The sequence below is a fragment of the Orbicella franksi genome, chromosome 3, assembly GCF_964199315.1.
Source record: "Orbicella franksi chromosome 3, jaOrbFran1.1, whole genome shotgun sequence".
NCBI classification, from domain to species: Eukaryota; Metazoa; Cnidaria; class Anthozoa; order Scleractinia; family Merulinidae; genus Orbicella; species Orbicella franksi.
In genome coordinates this window covers 16,797,856-16,809,835 of record NC_138147.1, presented here as the reverse complement: position 1 = coordinate 16,809,835, position 11,980 = coordinate 16,797,856, and the positions used below count along the sequence as shown (strand labels likewise).

The window sequence follows — 11,980 nt, the reverse complement described above, 5'->3', positions numbered from 1 at the left end:
TAAGGAATGGTAGGAAAAATAGGACAACAAGAACAGAACGTAGTATTGTAATTTTTATTGCTATCCACGCTAACTGTGAGCTTTATAAATCATTGCACCGTTGATTTGGGACAATTTTTTCCTTACAAAACTTGATCTATAGATATCTTATAACTCATGAACATAACGAGCCTCATTTTCACTGACTAGGACTTCTCATTAAGGCATATGCTGGATATACTTCACTTTATTATATCAAAGACATTTTGTAGCAGAAATCCTGATGAGTTTTTAAAAGTTGTGAAGGGTACCCAATTTATACTAATGAATGACGAGTTTGAATGCTTGAGTAATCACTTATAACCAGCTACAAATGTTGAAATTCACTATGTTCATCATACCGTAAATTGAATGTCCTTTGTTGTCCCTCTTTTATAGCAATTTTACTGGGGTTTGAGTTATCGAGGGTTTCAGAACAAATTGTGACATGTGGTCATATGACTGCTAAATGAGTTAGGAATTAAAACACAGTTGCAACAAACCATAGATTTGCTTAATCGTTGATTTACCGTATCTCTCCAGTACAACGGTGTTATCGACAAACACAGCCTACGTGTAGCCGTACCCACCTCCTGAGGAAAAACGGGAGGGAGGGAATGACGTTCCTCCCCTCCCGTTTTTCCTCGGGGATGGGTACGGCTACACGTAGGCTGCGACAAACACTGTTATCATCGCTTTCATCAACATTACCATCAACCCAATCATTCACATTTGTTCCTTTCATCACAGTAACTTTTCTCCGGCCGATATAAATGTTTGTTTTTGGTACCCTTTTTCTTCAAAACGCGGTAATTTTTCAACCACATAGCACTGAAATGCTTAACCCTTTTCACCACGACCATATTTCTAACAGTATACACCAAAAGTTTCTTTTTTTATTTTTCTACCAGTCCAAGCCAAAAACGATTTCCTTTCACCATCATGATTTTTCTACAAATCACCACCAAGATGTGTTCACATTTTAACACGGTAATTTTTCTACCAATCATCACCAACATAAGTTCACTTTTCAGCCCAGTAAGAGTGACAATAAACGAGACAAGAACGCTCGCCAAATTCACCGAGAACGCAACGGGAACGCACGGAGAAACGCACGAACAAGAAGATATGGATGGAAAAAACGCAGAGACCGCACAGATAGGCAGAAGTGACTGAAACTGAACGCAAGGCAAACACGCAAGGAAAACCGCGTGGAAACGCACGAGGAAAGCCCAGAGGAAGGCCGGGAATGCTCCTCGAAAACTTGAATTAAATCCCCAACGGAGACTAATCTGAGCGTGGCTCGAGCTTTATTTGACCCGCGACAGCGGTATTTTATTATTTTTTCGAGTGCAGCCCTAAAAGACGGCAAAAATAGTGTCGTTTCGTACTAAACATCCTGAGTAAGACCAGAATCCTTGATTAATACCTCTAAGCGAGACGACGAACATCCCCGACCTTTTCATACGGGAAGCCCCCGCCCCACCCCTGACCCATGTGTTCCCATGAGTTCCCAGCATTAGCTTGTCTTCCACAGGGATTTTTGCAAACCTCTCTTGGCGCTTATTACATATGAGATGTGAATGTGCAACTTTCTAGCGTCTCCCATACCACATATATACCATATGCCTGTACTGATAAGGAAGAAAAAAACTTGAAGATTTATCCTTTGCGTTCATATATATTGCAAGCAAGACAGCAGCTATGTTGAGTCTTTTTTGTGCGTTGTGCAAAACTTACCTTCCCCTCCTTAACACTCGCCCTTTGCTAACCGTAAACGTCAGGTAATTTAGTTTTAGAATTTACGGTGAAGATGAGCCGAAAACGTCTTTTGCTGAATTTTTTTCTTGCTTTGCTGAATAACTAAATAAAACGCACAAAATTTATTTTTGTGGTGGTTCATCGTCGCAGTGCGTTGTAGGGGCGATATTCAACTTCGATTTTTGACAATATGTGTGCGTTCTACGAAGTACATTATTGTAGTCATATAAAGCTCCACGTGCTTGATAGTGACGTCATGACGCGGGGTCCTCATCCCTGGGCGGCGTTTCGTCGGCGAAAAGCGGGAAAAGTGGTGTACGAGTACATAAGCTATACCCTGATCTTCTTTTGAGTCCTTGAGATCTCCAAATCCTTTTAGTTTAATTGGACGCAATATTCAATTAAGATGTAAAGTCTTTCTGTGCCCTCTTTAGCTTAGCCTGTTGCAATCATCAATTAAATTGTTGGAAATGCTGAGATCCCCAAAAAACGTTTTTTTGGCTCCCCTCCCCTGCCCCTCCTCCTGGGTATTCCCCAGTGATCTTTGCGCGCGTAGTTCGTCTCCTCCATTTTGGCACGTGTGCAAGAAAAATGGTGGGAAATTGAGTTTTTCGTAATTTCACAGGTTTGTTCTTTGTTTAAAGCCGTTTTGAACCAGCGATGTTACTTAATGTGAGACGTAAGCTAATTTGCTTTACATTTTCGCTTCTCAGAGTCAGGAGATGGAATATGGAGACGGCTGCCTGTTTGTTGACAACTTCTGAAGGTAAGCTTGAATTAGCTTGTAAATTGGTTTAGTTACACTGTGATTTCCTTGCAGTTTGATGTAATAAATGCTAGAATAGATAATAAGATAGCACATAAACGTTGCATGTAAAACCCATCATAATTTATTCTGGCTTTCTACCGTGTTAGAGGGACATGAACTGACAAACTTGCAACGTAGTACTTGTGGGGCGTTCAGACAACGGCTTAGTATGTTGTTATCACAGTATATATACTGTAACATTTTAAGCTACTAACCACGGTCGGTGCGGTATTTACTGGCCTAAAATGTTAGAATTTACCGACTAGCAAATTAAGCCGTTAGTTATTGGCCTAAAATGTTCGTTCGGATGTTTCGTTTGTTAGATCAGTAATTCAAGTACTTTAGCTGACTCCAATCAAGCTAAAGATTGACATCCAAAAGTAGTAAATCACAACTGACTGAAAAGGCCAAGAGGGGAAAACAAGGCCTTGATACCCTGATCAAAGATGGTGTCAAACCATCCAATTGACTTGACCAAGAAGTGTACCAAGCAAGCGCTTCGTACACATTGTCAATGTAGCGGGTTGAGCTGTCCTGAATAAGTATGTAGGGTTAACAACTCTAACAAACGTTATTTGATCAACACTATGTATAGCTAAAGTCCTCCCAGACATCTGGAAGTTCCTCCAGATTTCTTAACTGATTGAAACACAAATTTTGTTCAACATCCCACTTTTCTCTGCAACTACTTTATGTCATATTTCCCGGCAAAATTCCAGAGTCTCCTGATTCCTGGAAAAATTTTGTTTTTCTCCCGAAACAGGTCTTGGTAGAGTTGTCACCCCCCATATTAAGTTTGGGGGAACAAACCCCAGTTTTTAATAGAAAATGGAAACTTCTAGGACAGGATTGAGCAGGGCAAGACGTAAGAGGGAGCAAAGAATAAAGAACCCGATACTAACAATGGATGACACCCCCAACACAGTAACTTCTACTGAATTGAAACAATATTCAGTGCAAGTTACTGTGCATGGATAATATTGCAAAGTGTGGGGGTTGGGAAGGCACTTTACTAAATAATAAACAGTGGATAAGATGTGTGATTGTGTCTCTTTCTTGCTAGGGAGGACTATGACAGGTTTCATTTACCCGAGTCAATTATGGTAAACAGAAATTACCCAATAAATTTCCCTCTACCCTGCACAGCACTTTTACACATACTGCAGGGAGATAGGGTTTGGGAAGTTTTGCTTCTTGATATCAGGAATGAAAGGGGCTATTTGCTGTTTTCTAAACATAACTCCACAAAACTGAAGAAGACGAATAGTACACTTTGAGTGTAATTTTTTGATTCAGCCCTGCCATTACCCTCAAAGCACTCAAACTATTGAAACTTTTCATTTCGCTTGTAAGGTGTTAACGAAGCAAACTTTCAAAATTAGAACTAAAAACCGGGATCTTCAGATTACAGATTTTGCAGCAGATGTCGTTAATTACTTCAGGCCAATAACTAATGGTGTGATTTGGAACCACAACAACACATACTGTGACAGTTAAGGCCAATATCTCACGGCTTAATTTGGAACCACACTTACTACATACTGTAACATTTTAGGCCAATAACTAATGGCTTAATTTGGAACCATACTCATTACATACCGTAACAATTTAGGCCAATATCTAACAGCTCAATTTGGAACTGCTCTCATTACATACTGTAACATTTTAGGCCAATAACTCAATGCTTAATTTGGAACCACACTTAATACATATTGTAACATGTTAGGACAATAACTAATGGCTGAATTTGGAACCACTCTCATCACATACTGTCACATTTTAGGCCAATAACTATTGGCTTAATTTGAAACCACACTTATTACATACTGTAACATTTTAGGCCAATAACTAATGGCGTGATCTGGAACCACACTTAATACATACTGTAACATTTTAGGCCAATAACTAACAGCTTAATTTGGAACCACTCTAATTACATACTGTAACATTTTAGGCCAATAACTAACAGCTTAATTTGGAACCACTCTCATTACATACTGTAGCATTTTAGGCCAATAACTAACAGCTTAATTTGGAACCACACTCATTACATACTGTAGCATTTTGGGCCAATAACTAACAGCTTAATTTGGAACCACACTCATTACATACTGTAGCATTTTGGGCCAATAACTAACAGCTTAATTTGGAACCACACTCATTACATACTGTAGCATTTTAGGCCAATAACTAACAGCTTAATTTGGAACCACACTCATTACATACTGTAACATTTTAGGCCAATAACTAACAGCTTAATTTGGAACCACACTCATTACATACTGTAACATTTTAGGCCAATAACTAACAGCTTAATTTGGAACCACACTCATTACATACTGTAGCATTTTGGGCCAATAACTAACAGCTTAATTTGGAACCACACTCATTACATACTGTAACATTTTAGGCCAATAACTAACAGCTTAATTTGGAACCACACTCATTACATACTGTAACATTTTAGGCCAATAACTAACAGCTTAATTTGGAACCACACTCATTACATACTGTAACATTTTAGGCCAATAACTAACAGCTTAATTTGGAACCACACTCATTACATACTGTAGCATTTTGGGCCAATAACTAACAGCTTAATTTGGAACCACCTTCATTACATACTGTAACATTTTAGGTCAATAACTAATGGCTTAATTTGGAACCACACTCATTACATACTGTAACATTTTAGGCCAATAACTAATGGCGTGTTATTAGCGTCGGTATTATAGTGGTTGTGTAAATCAGACGGTGTTAATGGCTTAAAACCTTACAGTATATATACTGTATTACTAGCATAATATGTACTGCCGTACTTGTGTGGGTAAAGATGAGCCTGTTTTGAAAAATCAAAATTGTCACTACTACTGGTCAAGCATATAGTAAGGGTTCTTAGTGAGATAAGTCAATGAAGACCCTCCCACACCATTTGCTCAACATTTCTAGGACATTCCATATGGTGGTTATGGAGGTGGGGTGAATAGGGGTATGCCAATCCGTTGATCCATGCCTTTTTTTCGCCAAATCCATCGATCTGCCAATATTTTTGTTCAAATCCGAAACCACAACCACCTCTGGAAACAGAAGTGTAAAAGTTCAAAGGTAAACTGGTAAATGTGAATGCCATTGTTAATTTTCCCCAATAGTAAAGAAGGCAACATACTCAACATGCTTGATGACTATTACTCAGTACAATATTCCCATAACAGTCTCACACCTAATTTTAAATGAGCTTCGTTGAAAAGAGAAATAATTTGAATGAACTCATTAACATACCGACCAAGGCTGAAAAAAGATCTATGATCCAAATTTCATTTAGGACCCAAGATCTGAACATCAAGACAGGTACAATCCGGAATCCGCGCCAAAATTCACAGCTCATCCATGATTCCACTGTGTTTTTAAAATCCATGAATCTGCTTGATTTACCGCAAAAATCTACAGTCTGTACTCTTTTTAAGGCCAAATCCGTTGATCCGAAAACCTATTCACTCCCCTCGTTATGGATATCTTTGGAACCGCACAATGCATGCCTGTCTTGGCTTACATTTGGTTCCTGCTTGAGTGATTTTTTCGCATTTTGGATGTAGGCAGAGTTAGAGCTTTCGACAAATTGCTCAAGATTTCCCAAAAACTTGCCTGCAGTTTCTCACAAAGTTGCTGAAAAGTTGCAAAAAGAGTCAAAAGTTGGTTTTTGTTACGAAAGTTGCTCAAAAGTTGCTCCAAAACAAACAAACAAAAATTTTGTTGCTCTCTTCCTTCATTTGGTCTCATGCAAAAGTGCAAAAAAAGTACGATTTCGAAGCATTTTTGGGCAATTTTGTAGAACAACCAGTGTTGTTAAATAACTTTGTCCTCAATTAAACTAAAACATAGGCACGCAAGGCGTGCAAGCATTATTATTTTTTTTTGTGAAGTCTTGGAGATAGGAGCATTCATGGAGCTGTTTACAGTATTGATTTGGTTAATTTGACAAGTTTTTTTGGTTGCGATGTACAGCAAGAAAGAAACTGGGAATTTATAATGTACATACGATGTTACATCGGTAATGGTAAGATAGCTAAATAGGAAGCCATAAAATGTTTGACTGAACAAACTACAGTAATCTGACACGTCTCCAGATTAATGTAGATACCATCTTATTTTTTTTTCTTAGATTCTTTCTTTGATAAAACCCACACTGTGATTGGTGTGACACATGCACATGCATAACTCCCTCACTCACCGATAACATAGCCGTTCCAACCCCAAGAGGAATTTTTGCTCGAAAATACTCAAGTTAAGAGACCTTTTCGCATTTTATAGGAGTCGTAAGTTTACTCTTTTTACACAACACAACACAACAACACTACTTCACCAAAAATAGAAAGAAAGAGAAAAAAACCTCTCTGACACCTTGAAAGTCTGATTTAATTAAATTGCACTTTAACTTGGTGCCACGCAGTCTTCAAAGAACATTTGAGCAGATTTGATACTTTTTACCTTTAAAAATATTGGACTGAACAGAATGTTATAAAATGCCCATCAAATAAAAATAAACTGCTACTGCAGAGACGTAAAAACTGTCCAGAAATGTGTTTAATATCCTGGGAACAATAACTGATAACTTGTCAGCTCTAATTGAATTTACTCCCATATAAAAAACAAAAGTGTTGTTTCTTGTTCCCGCCATTTTGTTGTCTTTAACACCTTGGAAGAGAAGGAACTGGGACCCATCTAAAAACCGGTTTCACCAGTTCGTGATAGCGAGTGAAGCCTGGGTACTAGAGCTTGGTATTGGAAGTGAGGTGAAGAAGACATAAAGACAGATCCACATCACGTAATGATCAAACTACATAGCAAAGATACCAGACAACATAACAGCGTAACCACATTACATCATGATAAGAGCACAAGACAACTTAACAACCTCAGTACATCACAATAAAACCACACCACGTAATGAAGTTATCACACCACATCATGATAAAAACACATCACGTCAGGACTACATTACAGGACATAATGAAGAAACCACAAAACATAATGGAGTACTACAACACATAATGAGGAAACCACACAACATAATGAAGTAACTACAACACATAATGAAGAAACCACACCAAATGATAAACAACCACATAAGAAAGTTATGGCTTTCCATAATTAATGTTGATCTTGTAAAAATTCTTCACCTGAGGCACTTGAGTCAGTCAGATGTGAATCTTCATCCCCCATTTTGATTTTTTTTAAAAAAAAACTGCTGACCTAGTTGTCCGACAGCATGCATCTTGCACCCATGATCTGCCCCAGGGGAGGGTATTTGCTTCTTTTTCACAGGAAATTAAACAAATTGTCTGCTAAAGCATTGTGAAATATGGAAGCAAGGCTGATTTAAGTACTAAAAGCTGCTCCGATTTCTCAGAATTGATAGAAAAGTAGAAATTGCTCAGAATCAGGACGTGACAAAATGGCTGTTGGATAGCCCGGGACTACTGAAACGATCGGTCGGTGTAGGGCCTTATTATCACAGGTTGCCTGACGGGCAAGCATGAAGTGGACATGAGTGAAACACTGTTGGTTGTTTCTTTCTTTTTTTTATGACAAACTTCAGACGTTGTGTTTAGTAGACAGTGTGTGAGAGAACATGAAACAACACAAATCCTTTTTTTAAGAGAAAGGAAAATGTAAAATTTAAGCAACCGAAATCAATTAAAATGGTTATTTTTTCCTGATTACACTACCTAGGAGAAATAAATAGCTTAAGTCTTGTTATTTATGGCCATGGAATTTCCAAGGGGTAGGGGGGCCCAAGTAGAAAAATCATGGAAATTGCAGAGGATGGGAGAGTACCGTGAAGCCCCCTAGAATGGAAAATACCTTCCATACCCTCTAAAAAAATAGTTTGGGCAAGAAAGTATGTAAAGTTAGAGTAAACACTCCAAACACTTAGCTGTCTGCATTGCACGTCACTGCTGTTTATCCTTGATTCGATCGTAACATCTGAAGACACACACACAAAGAAAACATACAGCAATTTATTTTAACACGCTTTAAAAGAGGATAGATGGAATGGTAACTTGTCAAATTACCTACCTATATGACTATTCACTTAGTAAATTTGGTGCAATTTCTGTTGAAGGACTGATAAGATGAGTGTGGATGAAATGGACACCGTACTTTTATCGTGAACATGATCGCTAACACAGTTGCGACAAAATCCAATTTTACAGCAAAATTACATACAAAAGGACAGAGATAAACAAAAATAAGACATTCTCAAGTTTTTGTAATCTTAACATCATTTCTACCTTAACATTTATGAAGAAACTAAATTTTCATGAAAGAAATCAACTGCCAGTCCAAAGCTTCGAAGGCCGATGCAAAAACAAACTAGACTAGACTTCCAAAGTGCTTTTTGAAGAAAGAAAATTTTATTAATATAATGTGATTCAAGTACAAGTATTCAAGCTAGTATTTTTCCATGTGAAAGATCTACTTAGGAGGTGAGAAAGGATTTTTGAACAGCTACAATCCTGGCCATAAGTTGTTGGGACACCTACCCTTTTTGCATGCTATGTCCTTGACGTTTTAGAACAAAAGATGAATAGAAGCAAGTATAATTGACCCCCCTCCCCCTAGCAATGTTGCAAGAAAATGAAGCTATTCTGAAGACTAGATCGGATGTTGGAAAAAAAGAAAAAGGGACAATATAAAGTAATTAGACAGTTGTGTTGGAACCGAACGTGATTGCTGAAAAATCGTTATTATGGGAATAAGATGTGAATATCTATCTTATTGTCTCTTTAGTTTGAGAATGCTGTTCTAGGAGGCGAACAATTATTCTTGAAACATGGCTATTCTGAAGCTATTGTCAAGGGTTTTTTCCTTCACGATTTTTACCAACATTGACAGGGGGTAGGGGGGTAGGCAGGCTTGCACGGTCTTGGCCTTAAGAGAGGCTGCCTGTGAAGTCATCTGCCATGAACTGTCCCAACACTTTTGACCAGGATTGTAGATTGATACTTGAATCCATATTGAATCAAAGGACATCTGGAAACTAAATTGACCTTCCAACCCCCCTCCCTTCTGGAATTTCCTGGGTCTTTGACCCCCTCCCTCCACCCCTCCAGAATTTCCAGTTCCCTCCATGGTTGGGGGTATGGATATTTTCTGGAACCACACAATGCAAAAAGTTGCTTGATACAAAAAAAGTTGCTCAAAGTACAAGAAGTTGCCAAAAAGGTGCTGAGCAACTGGTGGAAAGCCTTAGGCGGAGTTTGGAGAGTGTAGACAAAGTGAAAGAGTTATTTGACCCATACCTTGGAGCAACACCAGCTTTTCAACTGCTCTCTACTCTCCCAAATGTATAATGTACAAATTAGTGGATTGTGTTCTGTGTTGTTGTAAAAAATAATACAGGCTTCATAGAGGTCTAGAAAAACGGCTAGTGGATGCAATAGCAGAGTGTGAGTGTATTCAACAGTTTTCTAGACCTCAAAAGTGGATTATTTTCTTTGAAAACATACAGGGGTGGATCCAGGATTTTTTTTAGGAGGGGTGCACCACTAAGGAATGGCATAACTGACTGCAGAATACAAGTTATACTAGAAAGCTACATGCCATCTCAGGGGATGGTGGTGCGCACCCCCTGCACCCTCCCCCAATATTTACTGCTGACATAGGCACACCATGTTCTATTTGGTTTAGAAAATAGCATGAAAAAGCAGAAATTTTTACTTCTGAGATGGGCCGGTGATTGCGTGTGCACACTGCATTGGCCTATGATTCTGATTATTTCAGTGACATTTGTTCATTTATTTGTGTCTAGACAATGTTTTACGCAAGACTAACAGACATAAACAAATAAGACATGCTTCTAAGTAACTTCAAACGTCTTTTCAGGACATTCACATGAAAATGGTCAAATTTATAGACTTCTTTTCAACTTTTGCTTGGTTAGATAATAAGTTACTTGGGGTAAAAATAGAACGATTATTTAGAAAAGGTTATTTAAGAACTGTTTATGGGAAGGGCTTTTGTTGATGGTCTTATTGATAAAGCTGAAGATGTCAATGTAGCTTCTTCTGAAAAAACATACCCAATTTGAGGCTAGAGTGCACAAACAATGCCCCATATTGGAGCAAAATGGCCAAAATCAATATCCTATTTCAGACCAAATATATAGCTCATATAAGGGAGTGCCAGGCCCAGGCTCTCCCTTTGATTCTTGTGCCCCCAAAATGTGTAACTACTTGCTGTGCTGGCTACTTGCTAACTGATTGGATGACTGGCTGACTGACTGATAGAATTATTGACAGATTTATGAACTGATAACTGATTGTTGGAAAGACTAAAAGATGGGTCTAAGCACATGTCGGTTATTACAGTCTCTTATAATATTAATGTTAACTTGACACTGGAAGAAGTTAATCTTTCTTTTCCAGATCAGATGCCAACTGGGACAAAGAGGACCAAAGCTTCAAGCAGTCATCTTTAGGAGGGCTGTATGTCTTATTTTGCAATCCATCTCTTGGGGGAGCTGGGTAAACATAACTCTTTAATAAGCCAAGTTCTGTCCTGATTAACTGAATTCAGCCTTGCAATGTACATTGTATTCTTCTGTGCTTGATTTGCACAATGAATAGAAGAACTCTCATATAAAACGTTTTTTAGAAGTACAGTTTCAAGCCCATCATGACTTATTGACTGACTGACTGACTGACTGACTGACTAATTCACTGGCTGACTGAAAGACTGATGCATGGAATAATGGACTGACTAACTGACTGACTGACTTACTGATCCACTGACAAAACTGACAGAATGTAGACTGACTGATTGATTGTCTAACTGACTGACTGATTGCTGAACTCCCTGACTGACTCCGACACTGAAAGACTGATGCCAGGAATGACAGATGTACTGACTGACTCAGGGACTGACTGACTGACTGGAAGACTGACACATGGAATGATGGACTGACCGACTGATTGATTGAATGACTGCCTGATTAACAGATTGATCAAATGTCTGATGGTCTGACTGACTGACAAACTCACTGACTGGCTGACTGGCTGACTGGCTGACTGGCTGACTAATTGACTAACTGACTGAAATACTGAGGCATGGAATGACGGAACTGTGTGATTGATTGTCTCTTTGACTGATTGACTGACTGACGGACTGACTGATGGCACTGACTGACTTACTCACTGAAAGACTGATGCAAGAATGACCGACTGACTAATTGATTGTCTGGCTTACTGTCTGACTGACTCATTGGAAGACTGGCACACAGAATGATAAACTGACTGGTTGATTGTCTGATTGATGGAATGACAGACAGATTGAACAACTGACAGGCAGACAGACAACTGATTGGCAAACTTACAGACAAATTTAATTTTA

The 11,980-nt window shown here is 38.6% G+C and overlaps 1 long non-coding RNA gene across 1 annotated transcript; it reads left to right on the top strand.

Moving 5' to 3' along the window:
* Nucleotides 1-2,316: 2,316 nt before the first annotated feature.
* LOC145481586 (uncharacterized) lies at nt 2,317-11,766 on the top strand. The gene is made up of 3 exons (XR_014048661.1): nt 2,317-2,404; nt 2,493-2,545; nt 11,017-11,766. It is a non-coding gene; the product is annotated as an uncharacterized LOC145481586 (long non-coding RNA).
* The last annotated feature ends 214 nt before the right edge of the window (nt 11,767-11,980 follow it).